The sequence below is a fragment of the Impatiens glandulifera genome, chromosome 3 (assembly GCF_907164915.1).
Source record: "Impatiens glandulifera chromosome 3, dImpGla2.1, whole genome shotgun sequence".
NCBI lineage: Eukaryota > Viridiplantae > Streptophyta > Magnoliopsida > Ericales > Balsaminaceae > Impatiens > Impatiens glandulifera.
In genome coordinates, this window is record NC_061864.1 from 37941131 (window position 1) to 37952210 (window position 11080).

Consider the following 11080-nt stretch of genomic DNA (forward strand, 5'->3'; position numbering starts at 1 on the left):
AGTGCGTCAAATATTCTTCTAGGATATTCCTGCAAAAACAAGTAGTGGGAAGAATATTTGTTTACGTGGCATTAATCAATTGGTTGCAATTGGCTGTCATACTGATCTTCACTAGAAAGTGGAGAAGGAGTAGCGTAAAACTAGTTAATCAAGGGTAGACGTGTGCTAGCTTCAAGCAACTACTTAAGCATGTCGTTAGACGTATTTCACTTAGACGACCTCGTCTAATGAAATTATACGCTCATGTCTAATAGCAGGATCCATTAGACCACCTAGTCTAAGGGAATTAGACGACACGTCTAATTATGGTTCCCTTCAGAGTAATCTAAAGGAGTTAGACTGCACGTCTAACTCTCATACGTTAGACTGCACGTCTAACCAGGCATCCCTTCAGACTAATCTGAAGGAGTTAGACTGCACGTCTAACTCTCATATGTTAGACTGCACGTCTAACTACGTATCCGTTAGACTGTACATCTAACTACGTATCTGTTAGACTGCACGTCTAACTACGTATCTATTTGACTGCACGTCTAACTACGTATCTGTTAGACTACACGTCTAACTACGTATTTGTTAGACTGCACGTCTAACTACGTATCCGTTAGACTGCACGTCTAACTACGTATTTGTTAGACTGCCCGTCTAACTCACATACGTTAGACTGCACATATAACTCAATGCATGTAATGACCAATCAGTCTAATGAACCTCATTTAGACTTAGTCCAATATAGTCTGTTTTCGATACACCTGCACCAAAAACGATTAGACAGCTTAAATTAAGTTTTATACACACTCATCTTCAAAATTCTAATAGTCAAAATACTTTGACACGTAGTCAAAATAATTTGACCCAACACAAGTCTTGCAAAATAAACAATAAAGATATAAAAGTAATTTTGTTTTAATGTATAGGATTCATGAATGTAATTTTATTTTTAATTATTTGATGAAATAAAATTAAATTAGTTGAAATGTGTTCTTGATAGTTATAAATTAAAATTAAATTTATGATATTACAAATAAATTTTATAAGAAGACACATATATCATATATTCAATCTTATTCAGATATAAAATAATTAAGGATTTATGAGGGACTCAAATTATTATGTTCTCTAATATAAAAATTTATAAAAAGTTGTTTCTTTATAACTTATACAGGAAAATTTTAAAAATTCAAATTATTGTAAAAAGATAAACTTAAAACTTTTTGAAAATATGAAAATAAAAATGAATTTTAGTTTATATATTTAATTGTGTGTTGGGCCGGAGTCCAAGCGCTGGATATAAATAATCATATGTCTCATCCCCTATCCCCTATCAAACTGTAGAGAAAACTGTTTAAATGAAACAAACCTAACGAATTGTAAATGTTAAGTGAAAAGTCTGAAATTAAAAAAATGAAATAGTAACTAAATACATATAGATGTTTTAATCATTGCTAAAACTAACCCACAAACAAATACATAGAAATATAGTTAAAATGTCTCATTTTTATCCTTTAAAATCACAAATTTTGAATAGATGTTTTTCCCCTAAATTTCAAGTATAAAGAGCTTATCCATTTAAATCATTTAAACGCCTTAAACTATTTTCTAAAAATTAGAAAAAAATAGAGAATTTTTTAAAATATTTTTCTAAACAAAATGAGAAATTATTTCGATTTTAAGATTCATTTGAAATATTTTCTCAATTTATCTAAACTTTTTCAGCACAAAATTTGTGTATTATGACAAAAAAGAAAAATTCCAAAGAATTTTATATTTTATTTGTCCATTCAATGTATTAGTATCGAACTTTGGAATAATTTCATATTTTACTTATTTTCCTTTTAACCGACATGTATGACATTATATAATTTTTCTAGCCGTATAAGTTAACATGGATATTATAAACGAGCGCGTCTGGCATATTCTTTCACAATAGCAGGGTCACTATAACTGACTCCGTTAATTTCGCGGAAATAGAACTTACTATTACACCTACTTGAATGTTTAAAAATAGATTAGGTATGATTCCTTAGACGTATGTTAGAAATAGGTTCTCAAACATAGAAGTATGCCTAGCCGTTGGATATTAAATAAATGATAATAAATTTCATGTTTTAAACGATCAATTGTTTCAGAGTAGAGACCATCCATTTGTACGAACGTGTGAGTCACAATGTGACACCATTTCGCACACGCAACCAAATAACGAATCTAAAATGATTTTTTTATAAATATTTTTATTTCTTTAGTTTTCAAAGAGTAAGTATATAGTGACTCTCAAATATTGAAGTAGGTCTAGGTCTACTATATTAGAGTTGAACTTGACTTGAGCTTAACCTACCATTTTGGTTTCCCGCCCCCTCGATATTCAAGAGTAAGGTATGAGGCTAATTGCAATACGAGTCGATTTCTCTACCTAAATTTTTTTGATGTATACAAAAGTATACCAACAAAAGACAATATAAACTCTTGAAATAATTCTTTGTGTTTCTATATCTTAAAAATAAATTTAAACTCTCACATATGACAACATTATTTAACACCTAACAGTTTCTAAAATTCAAATTAAAGCACTCTCGTACAAGTTTGTTCAATGCACCCACCTTTATCAATCAACAATTTTCATAAATGGTAGTCACATTTCCACTATGTATAACTTAATGAACCATACAAATCATACCTTCGAACCACCACGAGTTTTAATACATTTAATATCATAAATTAACACAACCAACAAACAATCCACTAATAATGAATATAGTGTTGGAGTTTCAACCATAGTATGAAGTAATAATAAATAAAAACATATAATTAAAGAATGCATATTTTTTTAGAGGGGACTAGAAGGTCACACAAAAAATTATGAATAATATTTTAGTTTTTTGATAAAAAAAATTCGTTTTATCAATTTTGGGAGGAAAAAAATGAATTATGAAGTTGTTGGAGAAGTAACAATTTAGTGAGACAAATGACTTTTCTTCCTACTATCGGTGAGATTGTTATGATTGTATGTATAATATGTTTTTAATAGATGATGTTGTTGATGTTGATGAGGTTTATGTATTTTGATGATGGTAAAACTTTATTATGTGAGAATATTGTGTAGCCAATTATTATGGATATAATGAATTTTTTAAGCTTTGTATGTGTCCCATTTCTTTTTTGTCTAAAGACTTTTTTCATTGTGAAGTTTGTGTTTTATTACTCGCTTTGACTTGACACGTTTGGTTGATTTTGATAAATATTTAAAAGTGACACAAAATTTGGAAAATAATATTATGTATTGTTAATTTGGGTGACTATTAATTCTGAATTTTTACATTTATTAATTATTGATTTAAAAATTCAAAATAAATAAATTAGAGTAAAATATCAACTTATTTAAAAAATATATATTTTTCAGAAGAAATAAATCGAGAAAACATAATATATATATATACTATTTTATTAAAATTAGTTTTATTATGAATTATATAACTAATACAATACTATTATTATTTAAAAGAAATTCTGAATAGATAATAAATAATTTTAGTTATATATAATATATTATAACAAAAAAAATTATATTTTTTAAAATTATATATATGATTAATTGAAATATATTTATATATTCATAAAATCTCCATTAAAATTATATTAATATTTTTTATTTATTATGAATAATAATTACTTTTTCAAATAAAATATAATTTTAAGTATTATTTTTATATATTATTTAATATTTGTTGAAATATATAATAAGTATTTTAAGTAATTTTAATCACTACAAGAAAATTAATTAAATTAAAATTAATATAAGAAATTTTAAGAAGATAGGTAATTGATGAAGGATTAATTTCTTTTTTATACTTTTATAAAAAAAGATTAAAATTATAATATATTATTAATATATATATATATATATATATATATATATATATATATATATATATATATATATATATATATATATTTATTTATATCATTTCATTGGAAAAAATAATAAATAATTTTAATACAAATTAATTTTAGAGTAATCTTGTGATATATTATTAATATTAAATTAAAAATATATAAAGTATATTTAATATATAATTTTAATTGTTTCAAAAATAATTAATTTGAATTAATATAATAAATTAAAAAAGATTAATAACGAATTATAATTCACTTTTTTTTTTACTAATCGTGATAAAATAATTAATTTTTATCGTTTATAATATTGAATAATAAATAAATAATTGTTATACAAAATAAATATTTTATACCTACTACTAATTTAGTTATAAAGGACACATGCCCATATTTTCATCTATGATTGTTTATATAGAATAAGTTTTATCTAATTCTTTTCTTAATTTTATTATATTAATATTTACTACATCTCTCTTTAGGGTGCTAAAAATTTTATAATATCTCCTGAAAAATATTAAAAACTTAAAATTCCTATCAAAATCTCTTTCTTCGCCCGAACAGCAAATTAGAGGAGAGTTTTGACAATAGTCAAAACAAAAAGAGAGAATAAATTTGGCGAGTAATGTTATATTTGCCTGAAAATCAAAGAAAACATTGATTACATCCTCCTCCAACACTATGACCATGGCAAAGGTATATAGACACTACGAATATTGTTAATTTCAAGTGGGACATGCCGCCCTGCCACTTGTAGGGACGTACAAAAAGGACAAGAAGCATCAATGATTGCATGGTCATTGAAGAAGATCCTAAAAACAAGAAAAGATGTCTTACAAATGGTAAAAACCACAATTGGAAATGGAAGAGGATTAGTATTATGTCGTGATCCTTTACTGAATAATATTCACATTATGTTCAAAGAAGAAATGCAAGGAAGTTGAGTTAGAAGAGAATGCATCCAGTAGTTATTTAAAGACGTCTATGATGGTAAATATGATTCACTTTTGAGACGTATTCCAGAAGGTGATAGAATCATAAACTTAATAAGGCAGAATCAACTAATGAAAGAAATGATGAAATATGATAGAAAACAGAAAGCAACGAGAAGTTTAGTACAGGAAAGGTATGGGAAATGGTTGATAACAAAATACATAATTCAAAAATACATTAACATTCCTAATATCAATTGTGTCCTATGTTCGGGAGTTGAGGAAAGTATAAACCATTTATTTGGGGAATGCTCTAACTATCCTTAATATGAAATGATGAAAATCAAGTTTTTCTTGAATTAAATCTTTTAAAGTCTTGTTTTGTTTTAATGTATAGGATTAATGAATGTAATTGTAATTATTTGATGAAATAAAATTAATTTAATTGAAATGTGTTCTTGATGGTTAGAAATTGAAATTAAATTTATGATATTACAAATAAATTTTATAACAAGACACATATATCATATATTCAATGTGATTCTGGAATAAAATAATCAGGATTTATCAGGGACTACAATTATATTATCGTACTCTTTGAAATAAAATTTTATAAACAAATGTTTCTATATAATTTATACGATCATATATATTGAAAATTCAAATTATTATAAAAAGAAAAATCAAAATTTTTATAAATATGATATAAAAAAATTGGTTAAAAATTTAATTTTGTTTTAGGAACGGGATTTAAGCATAAGATATAATTAATCATGTATCATCCCTAATCAAACCGAAGAAACCCTCTTAAACAAAATAAATCGGGCGAATTATAATTGGTAAATAAAAAGTCTAAAATTTGTAAAATTTTTAAATTGTAATTAATTACTTATATTTTAATCATTGATAGTTAACCCAAAAACATGTTGTATCAGCAAAAGGAAAGTGTTACATATCAATGAGATATGATCACTGCCCTATCCTCCAAAAAGAAAGCCATATCGTAACCCTAACGTTCTTCCCGTTCATGATTCCAAGTGGCGTAGGAACACTTTCCAGAAAAGACATCCCACGCTCTATAAGAAGACCAAACAGTGCATTCCATTGCCATTCATTCACTTGAATCAGAGAACAACCAAACCCTTGGGACCCTCTTCAACCACATGATCTGATGTGTCGACATCGCGGTGCAAAACGACACCATCGATAAGAAATCTTGGGAGTCATCAACCCGTTATCCCCTACGTACCTTTAATACGTTGAAAGATCCCTTCCACACGGGATACGATCAGTCTTGTGATTAAAATAAGTCTTTTCTAACCTTCCCCTAAGAAAGGGATATGGATTCAATCAATTCATGGATGCGCTATTCAAATCAGACATGGTCACTTATATCATCCTTGAATAACTCATCTAGGTCATCTATATATTTACTAATGCATTCGTTCCATCTTTAGAATTAGAGAATGAATCTAAGTCATTCGGAATTGACGAATACATTTGGATCTAATGGTGGTTAAGATGATGACATGGCGGCCATGGTCGCCCCTTCTCTCGAAGAAATTCGAAGTTAGGTTAGTCTTTCATAGGTATGTGTTAGGATCGGGGTCGCCTTTGGAGGACCGGGGTTCCGGTTTTGGAAGGGTTGACCACTTACAACAACACAACACGCTCTGATTGGTGATAGTCCGGTTAGAGACTACAACCGTTCTTAACACTACGCAAACTGTCACAGACTCTTGAACCGGGTTCAAGGGCAGAAATGTCTATTTCAGTTTGAAGCAACACGCAAGGTTTGGATGATATTTGTAAGGAATCAGTTAAAGAAGATAGATGGACCGGTTTTGTTAAGGAATACGATTATGTTTCGGTTAGTATTAGTCCGGTTTTAAGTGAGTGAGCCGGAAATAAAGAAAGAAACACGAGACAAGATTTTTTATGGATTTTCGGAGCAAACCCTCCCACTTCACCCCTTTTTCTCAGATTATGAGAAGGATCTCCACTAACTTTGAATGTTACAACACTCACACAATGCCGGACGAGCCTAACTCGCTACTCGCCGGTTACACCACTTCACTCTGATGTAATACAAATAACACAATATAGTAGCAATGCTTTCGGTAAATGAAACAACAATGTAGGATCGCGCATGAGATTTCTTTCTCTCTCTTAAATATTTCAGAACCGTAATAAATGAAGTTGCTTTGTCTTCCTTTTATAGTAAATTAAATCCCAACGGTCATCTTCTTATCTCTCCGTAGGATTGGTCAGTTTAAAAGCCACATCAGTTCAGAGATGTTGCGTGCACGTTTCATCTTTCTGACACTTGGCAAGCATGCATATACCAGTCAGGTATTGATGACGCAACCGGCTTGCAGTTTTGGACACGTGTCAAACATGCATCTTCCGACTGTCTGATTCGGATCTTCGGATAAGCAGATCATCATTGTTTTTATCGCATGCTTCTGATCCGGATCTTATCTTCTTGCATTTCCCCAAGAAGCATCTATTTCGTCATATTATGTCATCTTGTAATTCAGAGTTTCTGGTTGATCTTCTCGTAATATGGTTCGGCTGGAATGTGAACTTTTCTTTGCTAGTCGGTCTGGTTGAGTGTTAAAGTCGGTTCCTTTTGATCATGACTTGATCATCTGGAGCCGAATTACTTTGGTATATTCTCCAACCGGTTTATGCGGTCTCCAACCGGTTTATACGGTTTGGTCTGTTCCTGCACATGAGAGTTAAGATTAATTTAGTTATCTGGCCGTTTAAAATTAACTTACTTAATTTTTCTAACAATTTCTCCCTTTTTGATTATTTAGAATAAATATTCAAAAATTGTAATGGGTGGCCGGTTTAAAAATTAACTTACTTAATTTTTCTATCAGTATGATCCGACGATTATACTGAAATCGGAGGAATCATAGGGGATGATTGTAGAGATCAGGTGGAAATGAACTAAGTTTGCCCTAAGTCCGTTCCCACGAACGGTTAAGAGGAATTTCACTAAGGAGGGAAGAATTGTTGAAAACGGTGTCGTATATTTAGAGGAAGAGTTTCAATCTACATGTGGTATTTATGGTTACAAAGACAATATTTTCCATCATTGGGAGATCTCTTTGACACTGTTGAATGTGAGTTGTTTTGTTTTTTCTTTATATATAGTTATGGAATCCTGTTGAGAATATGAAATTGATGCATATTTTGATGGAATTAGAACTCGAATCTAGGACAGAAGAATAAGGTGTTTATTGTGGGAACAACATGATTGAATCTTGCTGAATTTGCTTCTAAAGCTGATGAGATTTAATTGGATCTTAATATTCTTGTCATCTCTTCCAGTTCATCTGATTAGTGTAGTTCTCCTTTGGTAGGTCTACTTGTTTTTTTCTAAATCTTTTTTCAAGCACTCTTGATTAGATACTAGATTTCTGAAGTTCATTTTAGTTACAGAAATCATTCAGTTTGTTGGAGCTGAGAACCATTCAAGATTCTACAGATTCAATTCATAAATTCTCCAATTCTTGATTCTTCGGCATATTTCACACTATCTAGATCGGTGTTATCTGTAAATCACTCTCCTACTTACGGTAATTATTCAATCTCCTTATCAACTGGTTCAATTTCGACCTTTTCCCATTCCATATCTATACATATCGCATTCTGTTTGCACATGCAGATCATTCACGGTCATATACTCCAGAATTATATTGTTGTTGTTGTGTTTGCTTATGATGAGAGAACTCGTCCTCCATATGAGGATGAATTTTCTGTTAATAATTTTAGAAGATGAAGTTTATGCAGCATGTTCTATTTATTTGATTGTATTTAACGATTATATTGAATGTATGGATCTGATTCTTCTTTCATGTTCTATAAGCTATATATTTTTAGCATATATGCAAGCCTTGAAGTGATTACTTGTTTATTCTATTTGCTTTGGTGAGCGTATGTTATGAAAATATAGGAAAATGAAATGGACATTGTTTGGAGTGATCAATCCAGCAGTAGAACTCCGAACACGATTCATAATTTTACTTTAAGCATATGACATTATCTTTTGAGCTGTTGTCTGCTTTGTTACTTCATTAGGATTATGTTCACAAGTAAAGTATGGTCTCTATTTTTTCCTCTCACTTGTGCGTCTTTCATCTATCTTTGCAAACTTATGGATGTATCTTGTTTGATTCACATGCCTAAGATTTCTGAGGAGGCCACTGGCTATCATTGTTGCTGCTCTCATAGCACTGAACATAGCAATTTTAAATGATATGTAAGTCCATGTATATATCAAAATTACTGTTGTTCTATTTGTTTTTGTTCCTATTCCAACCAATCACAGTTTTATACTCAAATCATATTATGACATTAATTTCTTAGTGGAATCAAACTATATATATTATACAAATCTAATTAAGTTGAGATATTGTTTGCAGCTCAGTTTTCTAATTAAGTTTATGAATTAAAAATTGTACTTATATATTTCTTATAGCCCATACATATACAAATTGTTGTTGGTAATTGGTTTTATATACATATATAGGAAGACTTTCAAATTGAGCTTTAGTCATGATCTATACATACATTGTAAACCAACTATACTTAGGGAGTGTTTCCTAGATCAGACCATTCTATTGGAATGAAAGGGACGTCTCATCCCAAAATAGAAAAGACCAAAGAACACATAGAATTCTGAAAAAAAAATTTAATTAAATGAAAGACGAGTGAACTTTTTATATGTATTGATTGATGCTCAAAGTCAAAGTGAATGACAAAATGTACATTATGGACGAAAGATGATCAACGAAAGAAAAGTGAAAGGAATAATATAACAATTGAAAACAGATTCAGCCTAATGTGGGTGGAGAAGAAGTGAGATTGTAAAATTCCCTTGTATTTATACTACTGATCACAACCCAAAGGATGAAAGCATCCAAACTAGCTAGCAAGCAAGTTTAAGCTTCAATATTGATTGTTTTAATTTTATTTTGAAGAATAATAATTATGTAGATTTTTTATTCATATATACAGTTATGTAATAAAAATTAACAAGGTAACAAATTTTGTTCTGTATTCAATCTTTAATTAATAGATGCATGCATTCATGAATTTCTTATCATGAATCTTAGGAATAGAAATATAAATCTTAAATCCTAGATTTATATATATATATGCATGGCCTGCAATTTTCAATTAACTAATTAGTAAGGGATAAAGGGTATTGTGATTGTTTCACATTCTTGCAAATAGTAATTACTTCATTCATTAAATTAGCAGAATATTGTTCCTTCCAAATTCTAATTCTATTAATCTCCCCACTAATTACTTTAGAAACAGAGGGAGGAGTTGAGAAGACTTTTACTATTATTTATATATATTTATATATATATATATGCAAGTGCAAAAAACAAAGTAGAATCACGCAACGCACGCTGCTGGTGTGCTTCCTGCTCGCAAGGAAAGAAAGAAGAGCGACAAGGTTCAGTTCAGATTTTACTGTTTGCAGCATGGGAGCGGATTACCCAAAAAAATCCCTGGGAATAATGAAAAACATAAAAAAAGATATCTCGGTAACGAAAACTATAGGGGGCTGTATTGGCGAGATCCAAGGGTTCACAGCTGCCCTAAATCAAAACCGCCTGGAAGTCCGTACTTCCTGATACTGTATTTGAAGCCGTTGTTAGAATTCCTTATGATATGCAATTGAAACAAGTTCTTGCTAATGGTAAAAAGGGGGGTTTGAATGTGGAAAAAATACCGTAATCCATTTGTTGAGGAGTAACTTAGTCATCTGTTTGCCCTAAAGCAAGATTCATCGGCTCCGATTGATCTCCACTAAGAGTGTCCCACCTCCCAAAAACGGCCGGAATTCGTCTAAGGGCCCGGACTCTAAAAGCAATGCTGAATCCGCTAGGGTTTCCAAAGACTCAACAAACGCAGGACATGCAGTGGGGAAGAAGAACGAAGGAGCTAATTCAGACAAAAAAGGGTTTTAAGTGATTAGATCTCATCCGTCGGGAAGTCAAACAAGTGTCTGAGCCTCCTTCCTGTCTACCCGTATATCTGAACGTCCTGATCGGCCGTCTCGATTCTCGTAATCCTGTACAGTTCAGAACGGGCCAGTCAGACTTTTCGAGATCTCGTTAGGGGGAATATTTGGGTGTCTACACAGGCCCTTACTAGTAAAGTAATTGGACTAACATCCAGGATTACCCCTGCCCCACTCCCACCTCTTCCGAAAAGACAAGCTTACCTCAATC

At 30.6% G+C, this 11080-nt stretch overlaps 1 long non-coding RNA gene across 1 annotated transcript in view; it reads left to right on the forward strand.

Moving 5' to 3' along the window:
* The first annotated feature begins 2254 nt into the window (after positions 1–2254).
* Positions 2255–11080, forward strand: part of LOC124929066 — a 12111-nt gene continuing 3285 nt past the window's right edge. Inside the window, exons 1-2 of the long non-coding RNA XR_007098618.1 lie at positions 2255–2264; positions 6696–6700. This is a non-coding gene — a long non-coding RNA (uncharacterized LOC124929066). The remainder of the gene's footprint in view (positions 2265–6695; positions 6701–11080) is intronic.